The 27,613-nt window shown below is 42.0% G+C and overlaps 1 protein-coding gene across 3 annotated transcripts in view; it reads right to left on the minus strand.

Moving 5' to 3' along the window:
• enah (ENAH actin regulator) overlaps positions 1–27,613 on the minus strand; it is a 313,411-nt gene that overhangs the window by 204,510 nt on the left and 81,288 nt on the right. The window contains exon 1 of one of the 3 annotated variants that reach the window (XM_059982583.1): positions 21,215–21,232. The exons of the other annotated variants lie outside the window; for them this stretch is intronic. The gene's annotated coding sequence lies outside the window, so the exon portion shown is untranslated. Of the gene's footprint in view, positions 1–21,214; positions 21,233–27,613 lie in introns of those variants that run through there. 3 annotated transcript variants of the gene reach the window in all.

Below are 27,613 nucleotides of genomic sequence, written 5' to 3' on the forward strand. Positions count from 1 at the left end.
TCTTTATGTATATTTAAGGTAGAGGTTGCTTGAGCCTTGACTGGTCAGGGCATGAAGGGATATGGGGAGAAGGCAGGAGATTAAGGTCGGGAGGAAAATTAGTTCAGCCATGATGAAATGGCAAAACAGATTCAATGGGCCAATTGACCAAATTCTGGTCCTATATCTCATGGTCAAAATGGATCAAGCACATCAACCCTCAAATCCCCCTCCCACACAAAAAATACCAAGATCAGGCAAAAAGAGACAAAGAAGATTAAAACTATAAGACTGGGGGGGGGGGGGGGGGGGTGGAAAGAAGAATCTATAGTCCAAGTCCACATCTAACATGCAGTAAAAACCTGGACTCTCTGGGCACAGTGGCAGGCTCTCCCCTCTCCAGTACAGAGCAAACGATCAAAAGGCTTCTCATCTTTCACCCTTAACCCATGATCTTTGGTTGTAGGCCACCTAACCTTAGTGGAAAAAGTCTGCTTGCATTTACCCCATCAAAAACCACAATTTTGTATGCCTCTGAAAATCTCCTCTCAATCTTCTCTATTTTAAATAATACAGTCCTAGCCTATTTGATCTTTTCTTATAACTCAAGTCATCCAGACCGAGCAACATCTTTGTAAATATGCACTTAATTCTGCGTAACTTCTGCCATCTCCAATGGGATACCACCACCAAGCACTTTTCCCTCCCTCCCACTTTCTATTTTCTGTAGGGGTCACTCTCTACGTGATTCCCTTGTCTATTCGTCCCTCCGCATTGATCTCCCTCCTGGCACTTATCCTTGCAAGCAGATCAAGTACTACACCTGCCCCCACACCTCCTCCCTCACTACCATTCAGGGCTTCAAACATTCCTTCCAGGTGAGGTGACACTTCACATGTCAGTCTGTTGGGGTCATCTACTATGTGGAAGAAAGAAACAGGCAAACTATTATTTAGATGGGGAGAAATTCAAAATGCAGAGATGCAAAGGGACTTGGGAGTCCGTGTGCAGGATACCCTAAAGGTTAACCTCCAGGTTGAGTCGGTGGTGAAGAAGGCGATTGTAATGTTGGCATTCATTTCTAGAGGTATAGAATATTAAGAGCAGGGATGTGATGTTGAAGCGTAATAAGGTACTTATTTGTATTTGTATTGTGTGCGGTTTTGGGGTCCTTATTTTAGAAAGGATATACTGACTTTGGAGAAGGTTCAGGGAAGATTCAGGAAAATTATTCCAGGAATGAAATGGTTACCGTATAAGGAACGTCTGGCAGCTCTTGGGCTGAATTCCCTGGCGTTCAGAAGAATGATTGGGGGGGGGGGGGGGGTGGAATATCATAAAAACATTACAAATGTTAAAAGGCCCAAACAGATTAAATATGGCAAAGTTATTACCCATGGTAGGAGAGTCCAGGACAAGAGGTCATGACATCAGGATTGAAGGACATCCTTTTAGAACTGAGATGTGGAGAAATTACTTTAGTCAGAGGGTGGTAAATCTGTGGAATTTGTTGCCACCAGTGGCTGTGGAGGCCAAGTCATTGGGTGCATTTAAGGCAGAGATAGATAGGTTCTTGATTGGCCAGGGCATCAAGGGGTATGGGGAGAAGGCAGGAGAGTGGGGACGACTGGAAGAATTGGATCAGCCCATGATTGAATGGCGGAGCAGACTCGATAGGCTGGATGGCCTGCTTCTGCTCCAATATCTTATGGTCTTATTAACCAAAAAGAACTCCAACAGTCATTCTCATTTAAAGTTGGCAAATCTGAAATGTCAACTTGAAATACGTGTTCAAGACTTTCAACAGTGGCTCAACCCCCTGACTTCTGAATCAGAGGTGAGAATGCCACCACTGAGCCAAAGCTGTCACAAGACCGACAAACAGAATCAAGCAGTAAAACAGCAGAAGACAAAAACATTAGCTCCACAGGAGGTTAATCTAACTTCTTTTGCAACACGTGTTTCAGTGTCTGATGAGCAACAGGACTTTTGGATAAAACAGTGAGAATTGTCTCTTGGATAACTAGTCAAGATGAGATGCTTAACTAGAATTGGATCCCTTCCCAAAATTCAAGTAAATTACAGAGTTCTTATCCTATCACCAGCACTGGGAAGGAACTGCTCAGCAAATGAAGCAGATGATGCTTCACACAGCAATACCAAGAAAACATTCAGTCTGATAAATAATAATGTCCATGCTACAAAAGACTAGCCAGTAATCAAGTTGTTGTGTCTTTCTATCCTTCATATTTAGTGATAGGACTATGGAGACCTCACCATTAACATCCTTGGAGTTCCAATGACCAGAAACTCAACTGGACTGACTGCACAAAAACCATAGCTAAAAGATCACATAGTTAAGATAGCACATGGGATTAATTTGTGTTTTTTTTTCCCAAAAGTGTACCTTGGAAGACAGAAGCACACTTCTACCTCACCCCATAAGTCAGACCTGGTTTGTGCAGTGGTATGAGATAGAAATACAAAACTCTGGAGAAAATATAACAATGGGAAATAACTGGCTTGTTTCTAGCATGACTTTAAGCAAAGAAAGGGAACTAAGGAAATGTAAACATATAACTACCAGGCTCCAACTACTAGAGGTAGATATCTGTAAAGATGATGTTGAAAGCAATGATCACGTGCCTTACTTGGGTTGTCAGGAAATAACAATTGCACACCTATACATTCAAGCCTGTGGACTTTATATCCAAATGTGTATCAGAAGAAATGCTTTGTAAACTAGTACAAGTAAATAGATTGCATATCTCAGGTAAATGGGCCTCTGTTACTATTTGGAGAGAAAGATTGAGCAATACAATTCTTTTGCCTCAAGAACAGGTATGTGTATGTGATTCTCCTGCTCCACAATAAAGAGATCAGAAGCAGTGTCTCCAATAATTCACCTCCTGACAAAGGCTTTCTATCACCAGTCAGGAACATGATGAAATGTTCTCCACTTGGTTCCATGAACATAGTGCCAACAACTCAAGAAAATCAACACTCAACTGGAATTCAACCTTCTGAAACAGACATTTCCCCTACCATAAAGTGACCACAGCATGTACCGTTGCTACTCACCCAGACTAGTAAATCCTAGCACCACCTGCAAGTATCCTCTTTGACTTTGAAATGACAGTCTTTGTCAAATGCTAGAGGATATGCTTTTAAAGTGAGAGAACTGTTTGCAAGGATGGGCAGGACAATTTTAAAAAACACAGCATTAGGTACCTGGAACAGTTTGCCAGGATAGTGGTGAAAGTAGATACAACAGTGCTGTTTAGAAAATATATGCATGCACACATACACACCTTTTTACATATATACATGTGAATATACAATGAATAGAGGCATACAAAGAGATCTACAGAGCAGGTTAAACTAATTTGGGTTCATGCTTGGAACAGACATCATGGCCCAAAAAGCCTGCTCCTGTGTTGTTCATGTCCTTTAAGCTTTGCTTGGTCCAAATCGTGACATTCCTGCACTCTCAACGACTAAATAAGACAGTGGTTCCTACTTTTGGAAAAGCAGGTAGAGATGACATTACATGCTGGTCTTGCCAACATGCACAGATCACAAAGCCAAGAGAAACCAAGAAACCAAAAATTTAATATTAAATGTACCCACCACCTGAGACCCAAGCTCCTATTATACCTGACTATATGCAACTCTGCTTGCATTCAAAAATCAAAATCAATCTAACTATTCATCACAATACCCTTCCACTCTCAAAGAAACCCAGTAAAAGAAAATTTGCACTTTTTATGCATACAAATAAAAATTGAACAGCAACAATCTCATTCTTTACTCAATGAGCATCCACGGAGGAAGGAGTATATAACTTCAAAAACATAGAACAGAGAAAGAAATAGTCTCAGTTCAAAATGCATGACTCCTTAATCTGAATGTGTACCCAAGTTTGAAAACAAAACAACTTATGGAAAAATATTTTCAAGAATTACCTTGTCAGAATTCCTTTGTTGGGGGTGTTGTGGACAGTGTGGGGGGCTGTCAGAGGTTACAGTGGAACAGCGATAGGATGCCAAACTGGGCTGAGAAGTGGCAGAAAGAATTCAACCCAGAGAAGCGTGAGGTGGTTCATTTTGGTAAGTCAAATATGATGACAGAATATAGTATTAATGGTAAGACTCTTGGCAGTGTGGAGGATCAGAGGGATCTTAGCGTCAGAGTCCATAGGACGCTCAAAGCTGCTGAGCAGGTTGACTCTGGTTAAGAAGGTATATGGTGCACTGGCCTTCATCAACTGTGGAATTGAGATTAAGAGCTAAAAGGTAATGCTACAGTTATATTGGACCCTGGTCAGAACCCACTTGAAATACTGTGCACATTTCTGGAAACCATAGAAAGGGTGCAGAGGAGACTTACAGGGATATTACCTGGATTGGGGAGCATGCCGTATGAGAATAGGTTGAGTGAACCCGGCCTTTTCTCCTTGGAGCGGCGGAGGATGACAGGTGACCTGATAGAGGTGTACAAGATGATCAGAGGCACTGATCGTATGGATATTCAGAGGTTTTTTTCCCTGGGCTGAAACATCCAACATGAGGGGGCACAGTTTTAAGATGCTTGGAAGTAGGTACAGAGGAGATGTCAGGGTAAGTTTTATTTTTACGCAGAGAGTGGTGAGTGTGGGGAATAGGCTGCCAGCAACAGTGGTGGAGGCGGATATGATAGAGTCTTTTAAGAGTCTCCTGGATAGGTACATGGAGCTTAGAGAAATAGAGGGCTATGGGTAACCCGAGGTAATTCTAAAGTAAGTACATGTTCAGCACAGCATTTTGGGCTGACGGGCCTGTATTGTGCTTTACGTTTTCAATGTTTCTATTTTCTATGCAAAATCAATCTTTTATCCAAATCTGTATTCGGATCCAATTTAATTATTCTCTTCTTAGAGGAAACCCCTCCCAACCTAGAAATCAATTCAGTTTATCTATGCAGCATCACCTGCACACACAAGAAATAAAATCAAAAGCAACAGAAAGTTGACCTTTCACACAGCATGGGGCAAGAACCATTTGGCATATCAAGACAAAATAAAGATGCAAAAGAAAGGATTCTCAGGTGAGATCTACTATTGGTCAGTTACTTTACTGGTTCTGAAGACTTCAGCCTTTAATAGGTAGTTTCTATTGGCTATTAATACCTGTGGTTATAGTAGTGTGATTGGTGACTGATTATGCAAGTAAAGAATTTGGACATCCATAAGGTTTCCAACTGGTCAATATTTGTATTCAACTCATTATTTTCTATATAACAATGTATTTCTTTGTTCGAACTTCAGAACAGTTTGGTGACAGCCAATGCTGTACTCCATGTACACAAGTTAATGAAGTGTGATTGAGCAACAAGTGCAAGTCTTCTGAGTCTAGATCATCAGCATTGACAGAATCACTACTGATTTTTAATCTCAGTACCATTTTCTTGCATATCACTCAATTCTCTTAAATGTATTCTCTCGAGTACGGATACCAACACAGACACAATTCCAGTTTGGTACCAAAGTGTAATATGATGCAGCAATACTTCTTCCTCTTGTACTCAATCTCATTTCAATAATGGTGACCAAACCATGCATCTACATATTTGCTGCATACGAATATTTAAAGAATAAAATCAAAAAAGCAGATTGATCATTGGTTTATCTTACATGTTCAAGAATATTATTTAGGTTGTTATTTAGAAGAATTTAAAAGAATGTTACACAAAATAATACCTCTTAGGAAATGAACAGTTTATTACCAGAAATGTGTGATCAGTTAAAGAACAGAAAACAGCATGAAGAGGGCTTTTCCAAGTAGGCAGATTGGCAACAGCAGGAATGGCATAGATCAGACCTAGCTGAGGAACTATATCCAGAATTAAAAGGACTAAAAAGCTGACTGACTTGTTTTGCAGCTTGCCTAGTCCGGCTGTGAGAATAATGCTGCAAGATAACTAAGGAATAATGGAGAGCTTGTTCCATGAGAAAGCTGCTTTGTGTAATCACTAATCAAGGATGTCTGGCAACATCAGAGTACTATGCAATATCAAATGTTTAACAAGCAGCCCCAGACAGTGCTCAGGGCTCACTTGATTACAGATTTTCCAGGTTCTATGAGCGGGGGCTCTGCAGTATCAACTGAGATGCAAGTTTGCTAATAAACAGAATGTAATCTTAAGTAAACTGTGTTTGACAATTATTCCCTGGGTCTGAACCTAAAGTCCTCTGGTAGAGAGACAGATCGACATAGCCTCTCAGTTTCATGTAATAAAAAAGCAAATGTCCTAGTTGTTTGATGATGTAAAACTGGGTGAACAAGTTAACTGTGAGGGAGACATTAGGCAGATGGAAAAGTTGAGTTGACTAAAAGAACAAGACAGTTGTAGGTTTGAAAGACTTCGTACCAGAGAGGCGTAATATAAAATATGTTATGACAAAAGGACATGGGTGGATGAAATGGGAAAAATAAATGAAAACCTATCTATACTCATTGCCCCTCAAGTCACTCCTTGAGTGGTGAGCTGCAGATAAAACTTGCTTATTCTGCACCTGGTCAATTCCAGCCATACCTGAGTAAATTACCCCAGGATATCACTGCCCAAAAGGATGCAATCAGATTCTCCTACCTTGAAAAGGGTAAGGCTAGGGGTGGGGATGGAGGGGTGTGGAGAAGGGAAGAAGGAAATTTTCAGACTCAGTAACATATTCACAGGAACTTTAAAGGGAAGCTGCAAATTGGCTCCAAAAGGTTAGTAACAACAGGAATAATTAGGATCAGAGTTCAGTTTTAACTAAATCATTGAGCTACTTGGATGAGAGTAAACAACATCCAGTTCATCTAGTTTATGAACTCTTAGGACTATTTGGCATTCCTCTCTGGTGAGCAAAAATTTCTCCCAATTAAAAAAAAAATTCGATTTCCATTCCTGTTATAAAGCCCTTGGTCACTATTCTCACCCTGAAACTATCTGCAGGACCACCTTTTAGTGTATCCCTGCCACAACTCATTACGTACATTGATAATCATTTACTTTGAAGTTTGAATTTTGATCTACCCGGTGTGAAGTTAGTCAATAAAACTTGAAGTTAGTCAATAAAACTTGAAGTAACTCAAAACCGGCAATCAGCTTGTGCAGATGAATACATGTAATTCTGGAATTGGAGACTGATTGATTGATTAATTGATTGGATTGATTGATTTATTTGCTTAGAGATATAGAACGGAAGAGATTTTTTCAAATATACTGGATAAAGGGTAAAGGAGACAAAAGTGGATATTGGACCACTAAAAAGTGACACTGTAATAGGGAACAAAGAAATGGCAGGTGAATTTCAATATTTAGCATCAGTCTTCACTGTGGAAGACACTGGCAGTATGCCAAAAATTCAAGCAGCCCAGTCAATGCACTGACCTTAACCCAATCAAACATCCCTGGCAAGACCTCAAGATTGCTGTCCACCACTGCTCCCCAACTAACTGGCACAGCTTGAGCAATTTTACAATGAAGAATGGATAAATCTTGCTCACTGTGCAAAACTAAGGGGGATGAATACTTCTGAACTCCTGACATTTTAAATTTTGGATTTTAGTTTATCATGCTATACAATTTTCCCTGTTTTTGAACTCTATTATGAAAAAAATAAGAGCTTGTGATTCTCAAAAATTTCCACTTAAATTCATGGTTGCAATACTCATTTATGTGAACGAAGGGTTAGGGGCTGAATACTTTTTCCACGGCACTGCACTTTTCTGTGTGACTACGTTTACTGCCATCATAGGTGTGCTATGTATTTTGCACGGTGGCCCCGGAGGAATGTTATTTTGTTCGGCTGTATTCACGGGTATTCATACACGATTGTATGATAATTGAACCTGGATATGCTACAGCCAAGGGTAGCAGTGAATGGGTGTTTCTCGGAATGGCAGGTGGTGACTAGTGGGGTGCCACAGGGCTCGGTATTGGGACAACAGCTGTTTACGATTTACATAACAATTTAGATGAAGGCATTGAGAATAACATCAGCAAGTTTGCTGATGATACTAAGCTGGGTGGCAGTGTGACATGTGATGAAGATGTTAGGAGAATTCAGGGTGACTTGGATAGGCTGGGTGCGTGGGCAGATACTTGGCAGATGATGTTTAATGTGAATAAGTGTGAGGTTATCCACTTTGGGAGTAAGAACAGGAAGGCAGATTATTATCTGAACGGTGTAGAGTTGGGTAAGAGAGAAATACAAAGAGATCTAGGAGTCCTTGTTCATCAGTCACTGAAGGTGAATGAGCAAGTGCAGCAGGCAGTGAAGAAGGCTAATGGAATGTTCACCTTTATTACAAAGGGAATTGAGTACGAGCAAGGAAATCCTTTTGCATTTGTACAGGGCCCTGGTGAGACTACACCTGGAGTATTGTGTACAGTTTTGGTCTCCAGGGTTAAGAAAGGACATCCTGGCTATAGAGGAATTGCAGCGTAGATTCACGAGGTCAATTCCTGGGATGTCCAGACTGTCTTACACAGAGAGGTAAGAGAGACTGGGCTTGTACACGCTGGAATTAAGGAGATTGAGAGGGGATCTGATTGCAACATATAAGATTATTATGGGATTGGACAAGATAGAGGCAGGAAATATGTTCCAGATGCTGGGAGAGTCCAGTACCAGAGGGCATGGTTTGAGAATAAGGGGTAGGTCATTTAGGAAAAACTTCTTTCTCCCAGAGAGTTGTGGGGGTCTGGAATGCACTGCCTCGGAAGGTTGTGGAGGCCAATTCTCTGGATGCTTTCAAGAAGGAGCTAGATAGGTATCTTATGGATAGGGGAATCGAGGGATATGGGGACAAGGCAGGAACCGGGTATTGATAGTAGATGATCAGCCATGATCTCAAAATGGCGGTGCATGCTCGAAGGGCCGAGTGGTCTACTTCTGCTCCTCTTGTTTATTGTCTATAGCAGAAAAAGGCCACAAACATATATTCAGTGTAGGTATAGAAGGTCCTAATGGCAGCCACTGAGTGTATATCCTGCTGCATCCTTTGGTAACCTACAGTATCCACAACACCAACCTTTATATTTACTAATCCACCAACCATGTTTGGGCAGAGGCCCCTGCAGAACATGACTAATCATGGACCTCCATCCAGACAAAATTCAATCAATCTCTGTCCTCTTACTCAATAATGAATTTTAAAACCATAACATTCAAAAGCAGAATTATACAACACATTTCAGTAATTCTAATATTTTAGAGATTCAACTTTTAACATTCTGAAAAATTGAATGCATCACTGACAAAAGAATGCATGACTTCTATTTTCAGAGGTAAGTTAACAGTTGATCCCCTTTAGAAGTTCACATCTTCCACCAGTCCAAGTTTAGCTCTATGCAGCCTATTTATATTATTTGAGATCAGACCTGTATGCTTTTAGTTGTGTGTAATATATATTTATTTTAAGCCTTGGGGAATTGCGGTTACACGCTGATATGAAATTACTATGGAGAATTTCTGTTAAGTATGAAGGACAAAGCTTGGACTAAGGAAAGATTATTAAATATATATACAACAGGCACTGTGAACAGCTTATGAATTGCAGATGCACTGGGATTTTGAGGTATATACATGTTCTTGCAGTTGCCTCAAGCTCATACTTTAAGAATATATGCTCTTAACAATTACAAACCCAATCAGCACAGTATCTTTTTTTCAACCCCCAACAAATCTGCCCTCCAATAGGTAGAAATTAATCTTGCTCAGTGCTTGTGTAATTTGTTCATTTATTACAGTCCAAGTTGAATAGTTTATTTCAGTTCAATGCTCCAATTATTTTTCATTGCACTAAAGCACAAGATCACCCTGCCTTCCAATGTATCACAACTCTCATTTATCCCTTCCTTCCCCCAACTCCCAATGTATTACTTCCATGAAATTTGTTGCATTTCTAACTTTCCAGTTCTGATGAAAAGGTCAGTGATGTGGAATTCTTCTGCTTCTCTCTCTCTCTACAAACTCTGCATGACCTGCAAGTACTTCTAAAATTTTGGTGACATCAGAGGATAAAGCACTGTTCAGTGACAGAAGAAAATACAGGAGGGTTTTTACTCTGGCACTGTGCCACAGGAAATAGCATGAGCATACAATATAATCTATATAATCCAAAATGCTTGTACCTTTCTACCTTTGAATATTTTACATGAAAAACACTCTCCCTTACTGTCTGGTCCATTAAAGTTATAGATTCTACCTTTTTAATTTTCCTGTTAGATGATATCCATGTTGAAGTGGTACTTCCCTTAAAGGGATTCATTCACGTATGCACAAGTTACCGTCATTCTTGTCACTCTGTATTTACATTTATTTAAAATGTAAAAATAAGGTATGTGATGCTAACTTTGAGCATCTTGTCATGATCTTTCCTCCTAATATAAATCTACACTAATTAGGCAGAATTAACAAAGTGACAGAAATCACAGCTTTCATCAAAAGTTCGCAAGTTTAAATCTAGGTAGAAATTCCAGAGTAATACTGAGCAACAGCTGGAGATATCATCTTCGAAGCAAGCCATCAGGGTACATCTACACAGAAAAATGCAGTTACGCTAGTTCAAACATTTTGAGAGTCTGTCCTGCAAAGATAAATTTTCACCCAACATTCCTAAACAAATGACTTAGTCGTCATCACCGCACTATTTGCCACTTTGTGCTTTGGTTCTCTAATTACAATGACTGTGCTTCGTAAAAGCTCTGCCTGAACTACAAAGCCCAAGGTTACAAAAGCAAAGGTGGGAAAATAATTAAAATTCCATGTTATATTTAATACAATAGGCAAGTTCAGATTACAGTGGGGATCATGACACCAAACAAGAGTATCACCTAATGATGTTACTCAGATACTCTAATTAAATAATGATTTTGTGGAAAATAAATTGTGCAAAATTGAACCTCTACACCAATATTTTGATAAAAACCAGCTGTGTTCAATCCCCCATCAGCTGTATATTCTCAAATGGAGAGTAAAGATCCAGGGAGAATGTGCTGTCCAGGTCGTAGCCAATAATCAGAGAGAAAAAGATTACTGCAGCTGAGCTAAAATAACTATTTCTTTTATTCCAATTCTGACCATCCCATCTGCAACCCAACTGCCTTTAAGTCTTTTCTGCAATTTAAATACAGCCTTAGCAATAACTTACTTGCCTGCATCAGTGGTAGGTAAGTTGTTGAAAAGATCCTCAGCGGCAGGATTTATGTGCACTTGGAGAGACATAACATGATTAGGGATAGTCAGCATGGCTTTTGCCTTTCTAGCCTGATTGAATTCCATGAGGATGTAACAAAACAGACTGATGAAGGTAGAGTGTATGGATTTCAGTAGGGCATTTGACAAGGTTCCCCATGCAAGGTTCATTCTGAAAGTAAGGAGGCATGGGGTCCAGGGAGACCTTGCTTTGTGGACCCGTAACTGGCTTGCCCACAGAAGGCAAAGGGTGGTTGTAGATGGTTTGTATTCTGCATGGAGGACAGTGACCAGTGGTGTTCCACAGGGATCTGTTCTGGAACCCTTCCTCTGTGCGATTCATTTATAAGTGACCTGGATGATGAAGAAGTCGGTCATTAAGTTTAATGATGACACAAAGTTTGAGGGCGATGTGAAAATTCTGAGGGGTTATCCGATGTTACAGCAGGACATCAATAAGATGCAGAACTGGGCTGAGAAGTGACAGATGGAGTTCAGATAAGTGTAAAGTGGTTCATTTTGGATAGGTCAAATTTGGAGACAGAATATAGTGTTAACGGTAAGAATCTTGGCAGTGTGGAGGATCAGAGAGATCTTGGGGGCTGTGTCCACAGGACACTAATAAGCTGCTGTGCAGGTTGACAGTGTTGTTCAGGCGGCGTATGGTGTGTTGGCATTCATCAACCGTAGGATTGAGCTCAGGAGCGGTGAGGTAATGCTACCTTGGTCAGACCCCACTTGGAGTACTGTGCTCAGTTCTGGTCATGTCACTACAGGAAGGATGTGGAAACTATAGAAAGGGTGCAGAGGAGATTTACAAGGATGTTGTCTGGATTGGGGAGCATGCCTTATGAAAATAGGCATTTTTTAGGCACTAAAAGGCACTTTAAAAGGCAGGACTTCTTTTCAGAGCGGGCAGCGGAGTCCGTGGAAGCAGAGTCCTGGGCTTTGGCTAAGTGGGCTTCGGCGTAAGGGGACTTCGGTAAGCCTGTGTGATTGCTCGCTGAGGGGAAGAAGGTAAGGTCGCTAGGTGCTTTTTAGACTTATTCTATCAATCCAGTTCAGGTATGGGGGAGACAGTCAGAGCAGTGGTGTGCTCCGTATGCAGTATGTGGGAAGTCAGGGTCAACACAGTTGTCCCTGATGACCACACCTGCAAAAGGTGCGTCCAGCTGCAGCTCCTATCAGCCCGAGTTAGGGAGTTGGAGTGGGAGCTGGATGAACTACGGATCATTCGGGAGGCAGAGATAGATAGGAGTTATCAGGAGGTAGTCACACCAAAAATCCAAGAAGTAGGCAGATAGGTGACGGTCCAGAGAGGCAGGGGGAGCAGGCAGAGAGAGCAGAGCACCCCTGCGGCCATTCCCATTAACAATAAGTGTACCGTACTGGATACTGTTGATGGGGATGACCTACCAGGAATGAGTTGTAGTGGTCCTGCCTCTGGCACAGAGGTTGAACCCTCAACTAGGAAGGGGAGGAGGGAAGAGAAGAGAGCGATAGTTTTAGGGGATTCTATAGTCAGGGGAGCAGATAGGAGATTTTGTGGGGCAGGTCGGGAGTCTCAGATGGTATGTTGCCTCCCTGGTGCCAGGGTCCGGGACATCTCAGATCGGGTGCAGGCTATTCTTGAGAACGAGGGCATGAACCCAGATGTAGTGGTCCATGTAGGGACCAACGATGTAGGTAAGGTGAGTGAGGGGGTCCTGCTTAGAGAGTTCAGGGAGTTAGGAGTGAAGCTGAAAGGCAGGACCTCCAGGGTGACCATCTCGGGATTGCTACCTGTGCCATGTGCGAGTGAGGCGAAGAATAGAATGATTATGCACATTAATACAAGGCTGAGAGCATGGTGCAGGAAGGAAGGGTTCAGGTTTTTGGATAATTGGTCTTTGTTCCAGGAACATTGGGATCTGTTTTGAAGGGACAGTCTACATCTGAACTGGAGGGGTACTAATATTCTTGCAGGAATGTTTGCCAGTGCTGCTCGGGGGGAGGGTTTAAACTAGATGTGCAGGGGGCAGGGATCCAGAATACGAGAGAAGATGATATGATGAAGGATAAGGGACAGGTGGGGAATACACGTTTCCCAAATATTAACTGTGTAAAGGAGAAAGGTGAGACAGAACATGTGTTGGAAAAGTTACATGTACAGAGGGTTGGTTAGAAGGAGCATGGGGTTAAATGTGTATAAGGTTTGGGTGATCTTGAGAAGGTCATCAAAATTCAAGGTGCAATTAGCGCGATGGAAGTTCAAGGAGCTGGGTTAGGTAAAATAGACAGTGTTTTAAGCAAAGAGAGGAGGAATGGGCTAAGAATTCTATACTTGAATGCGCGTAGTGTCAGAAATAAGACAGATGAGCTTGAAGCTCAGATGAAAATGGGGAACTACGATATTGTTGGGATAACGGAGACATGGCTGCAAGGGGACCAGGCCTGGGAATTGAGTGTACCAGGGTATACGTGCTATCGTAGAGACAGAAATATGGGAAGAGGGGGTGGGGTGAGATTCAGTCCTTAGCAAGGGGTGACTTAGGAACAGGGGAAGTAGAGTCTATGTGGATTGAGCTGAGGAACAGTAAGGGTAAAAAGACCCTAATGGGTGTTGTGTACAGGCCCCCAAACAGTAGCGTGGATATTGGCTACAAGTTGATTAGGGAGTTAACATTGGCATGTGCTAAAGGTAATGCAGTCATTATGGGAGATTTCAACATGCAGGTGAACTGGGAGAATCAGGTAGGTGCTGGACCCCAGGATAGGGAGTTTGTGGAGTGTCTAAGGGATGTATTTTTGGAACAGCTTGTGCTTGAGCCAACCAGGAACGAGGCTATTTTGGACTTGGTGATGTGTAACGAACAGGAATTGATAGTGATCTTGAAGTAAAGGAGCCATTAGGAAGTAGTGATCATAACATGATAAGTTTTTATCTACAATTTGAGAGGGATAAGGTCAGATCAGAAGTGTCAGTGTTGCAATTAAATAAAGGAGACTACGGAGCCATGAGGGAAGAGCTGGCCAAAGTTAAATGGGCGGATGCCCTGGCAGGAAAGACAGTGGATCAGCAGTGGCAGATATTCTTGGGGATAACACAAAAGATGCAAAAGCAGTTCATTCCAACGAGAAGGAAGGATTCAAAGAGGGGGAAGGGGCCACAGTGGTTGACAAAGGAAGTCAGAGATTGTATAGCATTAAAGAAAAAGAAGTATGACAGGGCTAAGATGAGTGGGAATACAGATGATTGGGAAAGTTTTAAAGAACAGCAGATCTTAACTAAAAAAGCAATACGGAGTGAAAAAATCAGGTATGAGCTCAGTCTAGCCAGGAATATAAAAGGGGATAGCAAAAGCTTTTTTAGCTATGTGAAGAGAAAGAAGATAGTTAAGAACAATGTTGGCCCCTTGAAGAATGAATTGGGAGAAATTGTTATGGGAAACAGGGAAATGGCAACAGAATTTAATGCGTACTTTAGATCTGTCTTCACCAGGGAGGACACAAGCAATCTCCCAGATGTATGGATGGGCCAGGGTCATAAGATATCAGAGGAATTGAAACAGATTGACATTAGGAAAGAAACTGTGATGAGTAGACTGATAGGACCAGATGGTCTGCATCCGAGGGTTCTAAAAGAGGTGGCTCAGGAAATTGCGGATGCATTGGTAATCATTTTCCAATGTTCCTTAGATTCAGGATCAGTTCCTGAAGATTGGAGAGTGGCTAATGTTATCCCACTTTTCAAGAAGGGAGGGAAGGAGAAAACAGAGAACTATCCTAACGTTAGCCTAACGTCAGTCGTGGGGAAGATGCTTGAGTCCATTATTAAGGACGAAATAGTGGCATATCTTGATGGCAGTAATAGGATTAGGCCGAGCCAGCATGGATTTACCAAGGGCAAATCATGCTTGACTAATCTGTTGGAGTTTTTTGAGGGTGTAACAAGGATGTTAGACGAGGGTAAGCCAGTGGATGTAGTGTACCTAGATTTTCAGAAAGTCATTTGATAAGGTGCCACATAGGAGATTGGTGAGTAAAATCAGAGCTCATGGCTTTGGGGGCAGGGTTTCAACATGGATAGAAAACTGGTTGGCAGACAGAAAGCAAAGGGTAACAGTGAATGGGTGCTTCTCAGACTGGCTGGAGGTTACTAGTGGGGTACCACAGGGCTCTGGATTGGGACCACAGCTCTTTACGATTTATGTCAACGATTTAGATGAGGGCATTGAAAACTATATCAGCAAGTTTGCTGACGATACTAAACTGGGTGGCAGTGTGACATGCGAAGAGGACGTTAGGAGAATACAGGGAGGCTGGGTGAGTGGGCAGATACTTGGCAGATGTCATTCAATGTGAATAAATGTGAAGTTATCCACTTTGGAAGCAGGAACAAGAGGGCAGAGTATTGTCTGAACGGTGTAGAGTTAGGTAAGGGAGAAATGCAAAGAGACCTAGGAGTCCTAGTTCATCAGTCAATGAAGGTGAATGAGCAAGTGCAACAGGCAGTGAAGAGGGCAAATGGAATGTTGGCCTTTATTACAAGGGGAATTGAGTACAAGAGCAAGGATGTCCTTTTGCATTTGTACAGGACACTGGTGAGACCACACCTGGAATATTGTGTACAGTTTTGGTCTCCAGGTTTAAGGAAGGACATTCTGGCAATTGAGGAAGTGCAGCGTAGATTCACTAGGTTGATTCCTGGGATGGCAGGGCTGTCTTACGCAGAGAGATTGGAGAGATTGGGCTTGTACACGCTGGAATTGAGGAGATTGAGAGGGGATCTGATTGAAACATTTAAGATAATTAAAGGATTTGATAGGATTGAGGCAGGAAATATGTTCCAGATGTTGGGAGAGTCCAGTACCAGAGGGCGTGGATTGAGAATAAGAGGTCAGTTATTTAAAACAGAGTTGAGGAAAAACTTCTTCTCCCAGAGTTGTGGAGGTGTGGAATGCACTGCCTCGGAAGACGGTGGAGGCTAGTTCTCTGGATGCTTTCAAGAAGGAGCTGGATAGATATCTGATGGATAGGGGAATCAAGGGATATGGGGACAAGGCAGGGACTGGGTATTGATAGTGAATGATCAGCCATGATCTCAGAATGGCGGTGCAGACTTGAGGGGCCGAATGGTCTACTTCTGCACCTATTGTCTATTGTCTAATAGGTTGAGTGAACTCGGCCTTTACTCCTTGGAGCGACGGAGGATGAGAGGTGTCCCGATAGAGGTGTACAAGATGATAAGAGGCATTGATCTGTGGATAGCCAGAGGCTTTTTCCCAGGGCTGAAATGGCTAACATGAGGGGGCATAGTTTTAAGGTCTTAGAATTAGGTACAGAGGGCACGTCTGGGGTTAAGTCTTTGGACGCAGAGTGGTAGGTGCATCTAATGCACTGCTGGCATCAGTGGTGGAGGTGGATCCAAAAGGGTCTTTTATAGACATTTGGATAGGTAGATAGGGCTTAGAAAACTAGAGGGCTTTGTGGTAATGAAAGTCTAGGCAGCTTTGAGAGTACAGGCCCAAGGGGCCTGTAATGTGCTGTAGATTTTTATCTATACTACATTAAGACAAAGATAGATATGATTAACATAAGTTTCGATGCTCATGTCTTTCAAATGGAGGTCAATGCATATTCTAAATTAAAACCTAGCCAGATCACAAAAAAAAACTAAACTTAACAAAACTTAACTTAAACTTAACTTTCTATACCTGTGCACTACCATAAAAATCTGTTTGTGAAAGAAACAGAAATACATTGATCAAGAACAGAGGATATTACTGTATGCATTATTAAGCACATAATTCTGATACTGATGAATAGCATAGCTGAACCAGATCTACCCCAACTTCTTAAATTAAGAAAATGCATTCAATCTAAACTTAACATGCACAGTTATGTCCAATGGGCTCTGATCAAATTGGGATTCCTTAGCTTTAATGGAAGAATATGGTACAGGGGAAAAAGACTAAAGTCATATTTTTGTAAATTACTGAATAAAATACTAAGTTCATTTTTCTAGACAACAGGCTACACAACACACCATGCCAGATTCATCATTCAATACTATACCTCCGCTCTCTTTCAATTCTTCATAATGCCATCTGTGGTTAAAACATTTAAAGAAATTTGATATCAAGGCCATGGAAAGAATGCAATATGGAAGGATGAGGGCAGAGAGAAAAGGCTCCACCCTTTATGACAAACAGCAGGATTGCTTCTTTGCACAAAGATAGTCTGGGTGAGATATAATAAGTATGCTAAAACTTTCGAACTGTTTTAGCAGACTAAAAATAAACTACTTCCAATGGCAAAATTGTTAGTAACCAATGGACAAATATTCACAATAGCTGGTAATTCAGGTCAACATAAACTTGAGAATGGCTATACATACAGTACCAACGAGCATTTGGGATACCGGTTGACTGGATTTGTTGGCTGCTGCAGGGCAACATACCTCTTCTGCTGCTTAAAACGTTGTACACAGCCATGTTCCTGAGTTGTAAACTGTTTGGATTACCAACAGTTCAGGGGAACCCTGTTTTCACATGAGAATGAGCTACAATAACACTGAGTAGTATCTGGGTCAGGTACTTGAAAAGGGAAAATTTGGAAGGCTTGAAGAAATGTTAATAAGCTAATTGATAATTTTTTAAAACACCATGGAATCAAAAATCCAAACCATCTTATTGATCAGAGTGCATCCATAAAAGAAGCTGACACATAATGACACTGCTTCCCATCTCATTGGCTTCAATGTAAATTTCCGGGAAAGAATTAGAGTGAATCTGGAGGGAAAATACTGAATCACTAGTGAACAGTTAGGTAAAGCTTTCAATAAAATATCTACAAGCAAATCTGCACAATGGTGCCTGTGCAAGTATATACAGAGCACTGATTCTTTCAAGGCACTGAGTTCACTGGCTGTTCCATTCATAAGTCTTTCCAATGAAACTTTATGCTGCAACATCAAGGAGACTCCCCACACCAAAGATGTATATCTGGATGATACAAAACCACCAAAAACGCACAAAACATCATGTATAAAATGAGTTGAATAAGATGCATACCAATCCTACTTGCCCATATGATTTCGACAACCCTCTGTTTTATTCAGATAACTTTTCAGATGTCTCCAAATGTTACTACTGTTCCTGCCTCCATCAGCTGCTCTGGCAACACATTTAACATACCAACTACTGTGCAAAATATTTACCCCTTGAACACCTTTTAAACCTTCTTCATCTCACCTTAAATTTATGCCTTCTATTTTCAGACAGCTCTATAATGGAAATCAGTGTGGCTTCTCATATTTATACCTCTTGTTTGTACACCTTTAAGATGATACATTTAGAAATATTTGAGAGATAAGCCACATGGACTCCCACTGAGGCCCTGATCACAACCAAATCAATTATCTATCCACAAAGCAAAGGCTTATCACGTACACCAAAAAGACACAGGCTCAGCAGCAGAACTCATAATTGCTGGGAACTCATCTTGAGATCTCTGAGAACTACCACCAACATTGTCTCTTTTCAGAAACCAGAGCAGCCAACACAATCACTGTAAGACCACCATCAAGAACCATGCACTTTGATAACACCAACCACCCAGCTAAACTTCTATTCTCAGCATATAAGCAGAAACTGAAGACCAGAAATGAGAAACATAAAGGTATGGTCAAGGGAAGTGGAGGAGCGTTTAGAGAGGTACCTGATGAAGGGTCTCAGCCCAAAGTGTCACATGTACTCTTTTCCATAGATGCTGCCTGGTCTGCTGAGTTCCTCCAGCATTTTGTGTGTGTGTTGCAAACATTTAGTGGACTACTTTGAATCAATGGACTAGACCATGTTCAGGGATTCATTTTCAGACCCGAATGAATAGTCAATGGCTGTCACCGACTTCCTCAATACGTACATGAATCAATATATGCCCATGAAAAGAAACCAAGTTTTCCACAAACCAGGAGATTTGAAGTCTGCTGAAGTCTAGATCTGCGATGTTCAAAATTGGCAATTCATAATCCTACAAGTATAGTACTGGGCAAAAATCTTAGGTACATGTAGTGTCTTGAACAAATATTCAGAACACACATCTTCTGTCTCGTTTTCTAAATTTAAAATATAGTGAAGTAGGATTTTCCAGCTGATCTACATAATATTATGCATCCTGTCCAATCAAAAGAAAAATTCCAAAACCTGTCAGCAAGTTGCTAAAATGCTAAAACCAAAATGGCTGAAAAAGTCTTCATCCCCTTTGTAATTACTACACCAACTTTCCTCAGTGCAATATATATTACCAACTCACCCAATCTATTGATGTAGAAAATTGAAGGATCACTTGTTTTCAACAAACTCATAAGCATAATTACCCCCTCTCACTCTGTAAGGTCCAACAGTATTGGTAGATTTTCAACAGACCAAACCAAAATGAAGACAAACAAGCATTCAAGCCAAGGGAGGCAATCTCAAAGGCACTGAATATACTTCAGAGCTCAGTGTAGTCCATTGTGAAAAAGTGGAAAATATATGAAACCACGGCCACACTGCCTAGGTCAGGCCACCCCTCCCAAATCAAGTCGATGGAGAAGAATGGCACTTAAGAACAGCTATTGTAACATCAACAGTCACTCTGAGTGGCCTGCAGAAGGCAGTGGCTACAACTAAAGATGAAGCTTATGATTTCACAATCTCTAAAGCCTTGGACAATAAAGGTATTTATGTAAAAGTAGCAAAGCAGCAGCACTGGCTTTAAACAAAAGAGCTTATCCTTGCCTATAAAGACTTTGTAAAGCATCAGTTAGAAGACACCGTAAAGATGTGGAAGAAGTTCTTGTGGTTGGATGAGACTAAAGTGCAACTTTTTAGCCTCAGCACTAAGTGCTAAATGTGACATACAACTAATATTGTACATAAGAAAGGTAATACTATCCCTATTGTAAAGTATGGTGGAGGTAGCATCATGCTTTGGGGATGCTTTTCAGCATCAGGAACTGGAAATCTGATCAGGATTGATGGGAAGATGAATGCTGCTAATACAGAGAGAGAGAGACCCTGGATAAAAACCTGCTAACCTCTGCCAAGAAGTTGATCTTTCAGTAGGTCAACGACCCAAAGCACACTGCCAGAGCAACCACGGAGTGGCGTCAAATGTAAGAAAATAGATGTTTTTGAATAGCCCAGAGTCCTGACCTTAAACTGGTCGAACATCTTGACCAAGATCTCACAACTACTGTCCCACTGCTCCCAAACTAACCTTGCATAACTTGAGCAATTTCACAAGAAGGAATGGGCAAAGCTAATAGAGACGTATCCACACAGACTACTGGCTGTAATAGCTGCAAGCTGAGCAAAAGGGGATGGCTTGAACTGCTGACATATCAGTTTTAGAATTTGTAGTTTTTCATGCTTTAGAATGTTCACTGATATTTGGGCTCCACTGTGAAAAAAGAGCATGCAATTCACAAATAAAAATTCTCAGTTAAATTGATCAAAATCTCTGGCTGTAATACTCATTTATGTGAACAAATGGTTGGGGATTGTATACTTTTACAATACACAGTATTTAGCTCAGACATTTGCACAGTACTGTAGTAATTTTATGTATTGCACTGTACTGGTGCCATAGAAAAACTAAACAAATTTCATGACATATGTGAGTGATGATAAACCTGTCTCTGATATGGGCCTCTATTGTCAAAGCTCTACATTAAAAAGTACAGGACTGTGCAAAAGTCTTGGGTATTTTGCACAGTACTGTAGTCTAGGTATGACCTATGGAAGGCCATAGTCAGAGTGAAAATGTTATTACTTCCTTTAGGATAGAACCTGACAACATAAATGGCAGTGATGCTTCACTTTTTGACAAGGCTTTTACGCACACTTTGAAAAGGAGACTAACACTACACCTATGCGAATCCCCACAGCATCTAGAGACCCAGTGATCTCTGTCTTGGAGGCCATCCTCAGAACATCCTTTAAGAGGGTGAACCATTGCAAGCTATCAGCCCTGATGGTGTACCTGACCAGGTACTGAAAACTTATGCCATTCAACTGGATTGAATGTTCAAGGACATCTTCAGCTGCTCACTCCTGCATTCTGATGTTCCCACCTGCAACAAGAAGGCAGCAATCATTCAAGTGCCCTAGAAGAGCAAGGTGAGTTGCCACAAGAACTATTGCCTGGTATCTTGTGTAATGAAGCATTTCAAGATGTTGATTGTAACTATAATTAATTTCTGGACCAACCATAATAGGTCACCATCTCACTAGCTATCCACTCTGCTTTGGAGGACTTAGACAACAGCAAAATGTACATCAGGCTGCAGTTTATCAATTACAGCACAGCATTCAATACCATCATTCTTTCAGTATTAATCACTGAGCTTCTGAACCATCAATGATGCATGCTTAGCCTACTATTCTACTCACAACATTCATGACTGTGCGGATAAGCACAGCTCACACGCTGTTTATAAAGTCACAGGTGATGCCATTGCTGTTGGTGAAATCTCAGGTGCCAACAAGGAAATATATGGGAATGAGATGGATTGGCTGGTTGCGTGGTGTTGCAGCAAAATCTCATGCTCAGTATCAGCAAGCAATGAATTGATTGCAGATATCAAAACAGGGAATAAGGAGGATATGCACTAATCCTCTTTTAGGGGGCAAGCAGTAGAAAGGGTCCATGGCTTCAAGTTCCTGGGGGTCAACATCTCTGAAGATCTATTGTGGGCCCAACATATTGATGCACTTACATAGACAGCACAACAGCAGCTATATTTCATCAGCACTTTGAGGAGAAATGATATGTAATCAAGTGTCATAAATTTCTGCAGATGTACCACGATACTGGTCGCATCAGCATCTGGTACAGAGGGGCCACTGCACAGGTTCAGAAAAGCTAGAGAAAGCTGTAAGCCCAGCTAGCTCCACCATGAGCACTAACCTATATCATTGTAATTTATGGCTTTTTATTATGTATTGCAAGGTATTGTTGCCTCAAAACAGATTTCATGACATGAAAGTGATAATAAAACTGATATAGTACTGATTTTCAAGAAATTCGACCATAAACTATTAGAAGGATTAATTAATAAATGTATGTGAAGTCATATAGATTGGATTAGCAAAATCAACAATAATGGCTTAATTAGAATGACTAATTGGTGGGACTTTCGTTCCATTCCAAGCTGATTTGGGATGTGGAAAGTATCCTTATTTAGGAAAATCAAAACCATGTTCATCTCACGAGGAAATCTGCAGATGTTGGAAATTCAAGCAACACACACAAAATGCTGGTGGAATGCAGCAGGCTAGGCAGCATCTATAGGAAGTACAGTCGACATCTCAGCCTGAAACGTCGACTGTACTTCTTCATATAGATGCTGCCTGGCCTGCTGCGTTGCACCAGCATTTTGTGTGATCATGCACATCTGTTCTTAAACAAAGGTGAAAGGAAATCAGAGAATTACAAGTCTGTTTAGTATCTGTTGTGAAATTGCAGGCATCTATCTGATAACTACTTGTGAATGTCTTTAATACTTGAGCTAATCCAGGGGAATCAGTATTATTTAAGGTGGGTTGCACTCTCATTTTCTAAACAGTGATTGGAAATGACATTTGATGTTACTTGTACAGATTTCCAAAATTCATTTATCACGTCCCTCACAAGAGACATGACTTGCAGTTGTGAAAGCAAATTATCAGCATGATTAGAAAAATTGAGGAGGTACTCTTATTAGAAACAATTGACTAATAGCCAAAAAATGTTCCTGGTTACGATAATTATATTAATCAAATGGATTTCAGTATTGGGACAATGTACCTCAAGTGGGTAGATCTTTCACCTCAGTGCCACTTCTCTGTATGAACCGCATTCCTTTTCTGGTTGGCTACCAGTGACTAGTGGTGTTCCGTGGGGTTTGGTGTTGGGACCGCTTCCTTTTATGCTACATATCAATGATTTAGATGATGGAATAGATATCTTTGTTGCCAAGTTTGCAGATGATACGAAGATTGGTGGAGGGACAGGTAGTGCTGAGGAAACAGGTAGGCTGCAGGAGGACTAAAACAGATTAGGGCAAGAGAGTGGAAAATGAAATACAATATTGGAAAATGCATGGTCATGCAGTTTGGTTGTAGAAATAAATGTACAGACTATTTTCCAAACGGAGAAAATACAAAAAAAAATGAGAAGCTAAATGACTTGGGAGCCCTTGTGCAAAACACCCTAAAGGTTATTTGCAGACAGAGTCAGTGATGAGGAAAGCAAATGCAATGTTAGCATTAGTCAAGAATACAAGAGCAGGGACGTGATGCTGAGGCTTCATAAGGCACTGATTAGGCCTCATGATGAGTATTGTGAACAGTTTTGGGCTCCTCATGCTGGCATTGGAGAGGGTTCAGAGGAGGTTCACAGGATGATTCTGAGAATGAAAGGGTTATCATATGAGGAACGTTTGATAGCTCTGTGTCTGTGCTTGCTGGAATTTAGAAAGATGAGGAGGGAAATCTCATTGAAGCCTTTTGAATATTGAAAGGTTCAGACAGAGTAGATATGGCAAGGATGTTTCCCATGGTGGGGGACACCATGGACAAGTCTAGGACAAGAGGGCCCAGCCTCAGGATAGAGGGGCGTCCATTTAAAACAGATGCGGAGAAATTTCTTTTGGCAGAGTGGTGAATTTGTAGAATTTATCACAGCAGCTGTGGAGGCCAGGTCATTGGGTGTATTTAAGGTAGAGCTTGATAGATTCTTGATTGGACACAGCATCAAAGGTTAGAAGAGAAGGTCGGGGAGTGGGGCTGAGGAGGGGGGGAAGGGATCGGACATGATTGAATGGCAGAGCAGACTCAATGGGCCAAATAGCCTAATGCTGCTCCTGTGTCTTATGAAAAATGATATCCATGAACGCTCCTCAAATGAGGCCAGACAGGTAGAGATTATAAACAAAATGGTTTGTTGTCACTTTGTCTGGGGTATATTATGGACCTTCAGACAATGGGAGTAACAGTAAAATATGTCTAGGCAGATAACACAGAGATATGATAATACAGGTTTTCCCCGCTATTCAAAGGTAGAGCATTCCTATGAAATGGTTTGTAAGCCGGAATGTCGTAAAGTGAAGAAGCAATTACCATTTATTTATTTGGTAAAAATTTGTGAGTGTTCGCAGACCCAAAAAAAAACCTACCAAATCATGCCAAATAACACATGAAACCTAAAATAACAGTGACGTAAAGGCAGGAATGATCTGATAAATACACCGCCGAAATAAAGTAGGAATACTTTTTTTCAATTATTGCAGCACTGTCCACCGCAGTGAAAATCTCACCCAAGTGCTCACGGCAGAAAGACTCGGCACAAGTGCTCTCGGCAGCACTCGCAGCAAAAACACTCGGCACAAGTGCTCTTGGCAGAAACACATGGCGCAAGCGCTCTCGGCAGAAGCGCTCTTTCCAGTAACCTTTAAGCTATGAAGCTGCCAAATCATATCAAATAACACATAAAAAATACACAGCCTATATAAAGTAGAAATAATGTTTAAAAAGGGCAAGGAATCTGCAGAAGTTTTTGATTCAGAACAAGAAGGCAGCGGGAGAGCACCTAAGGATTTCCAGCAGGAAGACATTTTAAGTCTCAGAGGAGACAGGCTCGACTGCGCAGGCGCATGACGTCAGCCAGTTGAGTGCGAACAGTTTAAAAAGGTAGCCATATCCAGCGGGCAGCAGAGTGAAAGGGCTTTGGCTCCACAGGTTTCGGCAGTAACAGGAAGAGATGAGGCAGTTGATGTATGTGAGGCCAGTTTTCTGTGGTCGGTGACAGATGTGGGAGGTCCTGGAGTCTCCCAGCATCCCGGACAGCAACATCTGCACACAGTGCATCAAGATGCAACTCCTAAGCGACCGTGTTAGGGAACTGGAGCTGCAGCTCCATGACCTTTGTCTGGTCAGGGAGAGTGAGGAGGTGATAGAGAGGATTTACAGACAGGTGGTCACTCCGGGGCCACGGGGGTCAGAGAAATAGGTCACAGTCAAGAGAGGGAAGGGGAAGAGTCAGGTACTCGAGAGTACCCCTGTGGCTGTACCCCTTGACAATAAGTACTCCTGTTTGAGTACTGTTGGGGGGGGGGGGGGGGACGACAGCCTACCTGGGGCAAGCGACAGTGGCCATGCCTCTGGCACAGAGACTGGCCCTGTGGCTCAGAAGGGTAGGGAAAGAAAGAGGAAGGCAGTAGTGACAGGAGACTCTATAGTCAGGGGTTCAGACAGGCGATTCTGTGGACGCAGGAAAGAAACTCGGATGGTAGTTTGCCTCCCAGGTGCCAGGGTCCAGGATGTTTCTGATCATGTCCAAGATATCCTGCGGTGGGAAGGAGAACAGTCAGAGGTCGTGGTACATATTGGTACCAATGACATAGGAAGGAAAAGGGAAGAGGTCCTGAAAGAAGACTACAGGGAGTTAGGAAGGAAGTTGAAAAGCAGGACCTCAAAGGCAGTAATCTCGGGATTGCTGCCTATGCCACACAACAGTGAGAATAGGAATAGAAATAGAATGAGGTGGAGGATAAATGTGTGGCTGAGGGATTGGAGCAGGGGGCAGGGATTCAGGTTTCTGGATCATTGGGACCTCTTTTGGGTGGGTGTGACCTGGACAAAAAGGACGGGTTGCACTTGAATCCCAGGGGGGCCAATATCCTGGTGGGCAGGTTTGATAGACCCGTTGGGGAGGGTTTAAACTAGTTTGGCAGGGGGGTGGGAGTCAGAATGTGAGTGCAGGGATTAAGGTAGAAGGACAAGGGCATGATGCTAAGAGTTCTGAGTTGATGAGGAAGGACAAGCAGGGGACAGAACATAACTGTAGCCAGTTAAAGGGGTTGAAATTGTCTACTTCAATGCTAGGAGTATTAGGAACAAGGAGGATGAACTTAGAGCATGGATTAGTATGTGGAACTACGATGTTGTGGCCGTTATTGAAACTTGGTTGGAGGAAGGGCAGGATTGGATGATGCAGGTCCCAGGGTTTTAAAAGGAATAGGGTGGAAGGTAGAAAAGGGGGGGGGGAGGGGGAGGAGAGTGACTTTGCTGGTCAGGGATAGTAACACGGCTTTAGAAAGAGAGGACGCTGCAGAAGGAATGTCCACGGAGTCAGTCTGGGTGGAAGTCAGAAATAGGAAGGGATCAATCACTGTACTGGGAGTAGTCTACTGGCCCCCAAATAGCCCTCGGGACACCGATGAGCAGATAAGCAGGCAGATTTTAGAATGGAGCAGGAAATACAAGGTAGTAGTTATGGGTGATTTCATGCTCTAAGTTCCGTCATATTGACTGGCACCTCCTGTGTGCAAGGGGGATAGATGGGGCTGAATTTGTCAGGTGTGTTCAAGAAGGATTCCTGACACAGTACATGGACTGGCCAACAAGAGGAGAGGCTATACTGGATCTAGTTCTGGATAATGAACCTGGCCAGGTGACAGACCTCTTGGTGGGGGAGCATTTTGGTGAGAGTGACCACAATTCCCTGAGCTTCAGCATAGCTATGGAAAGGGATAAAATCAGACAAAATGGTAAATTCAACTGAGGAAGGGCTAACTTTTAAAGGATGAGGCAGGAACTAGCAAGAGTAAAGTGGAAAGCACAGAAGTAATGTGGGAGAAGTTTAGAGACCACTTGAGCTGGGTTCAGGATAGGTTTGTCCGACTGAGGCAAGGAAAACCTGGTCAGAAAAGGGAACCGTGGCTGACGAAACATGTGAGGCAACTCGTCAAGAGGAAAAATGGAATCATATGTTAGATATAAGAAGCAGGAAGTAGGAGGGGCTTATGAGAAATATAGGGTAGCCAGAAAGGAGCTAAAGAAAGGACAGGAGAGCACGAAGGGGGCATGAGAAGGCCTTGGCATGTAGGATTAAGGAGAACCCCGAGGCGTACTATGCGTATGTGAAGAATAGGAGGATGACGAGAATGAAGGTGAAACCACTAAAGGATAAAGAGGGCAACATGCTCCTGGAGGCGGAGGAGGTTGGGGAGGTCCTAAATGAATACTTTGCTTCAGTATTCACAAGTGAAAAGGATCTTGATCAGGAAGAGGTCGAAGTAGAGCGGGCCTGTGTGCTGGACAGTGTGGAGTTTAAGGAAGAAGTGCTGGATCTTCTTAAAAACATAAATCCCCAGAGCCAGATATGATACACCCCAGGTTGTTGTGGGAATTGAGAGAAGAGATCACAGGAGCATTAGCTATGATCTTTGAATCCTCTTTGGCTTCAGGGGAAGTGCCGGGGGACTGGAAATGACAAATGTAGTTCCCTTGTTTAAAAAAGGTAACAGGGAGAAACCTGGGAACTACAGACCGGTGAGTCTTACGTTGGTGGTATGCAAACTACTGGAAAGGATTCTTAAGGATAGGAACTATGAGCATT

The sequence above is a fragment of the Hypanus sabinus genome, chromosome 10, assembly GCF_030144855.1.
Source record: "Hypanus sabinus isolate sHypSab1 chromosome 10, sHypSab1.hap1, whole genome shotgun sequence".
In the NCBI taxonomy this organism is placed as follows: domain Eukaryota; kingdom Metazoa; phylum Chordata; class Chondrichthyes; order Myliobatiformes; family Dasyatidae; genus Hypanus; species Hypanus sabinus.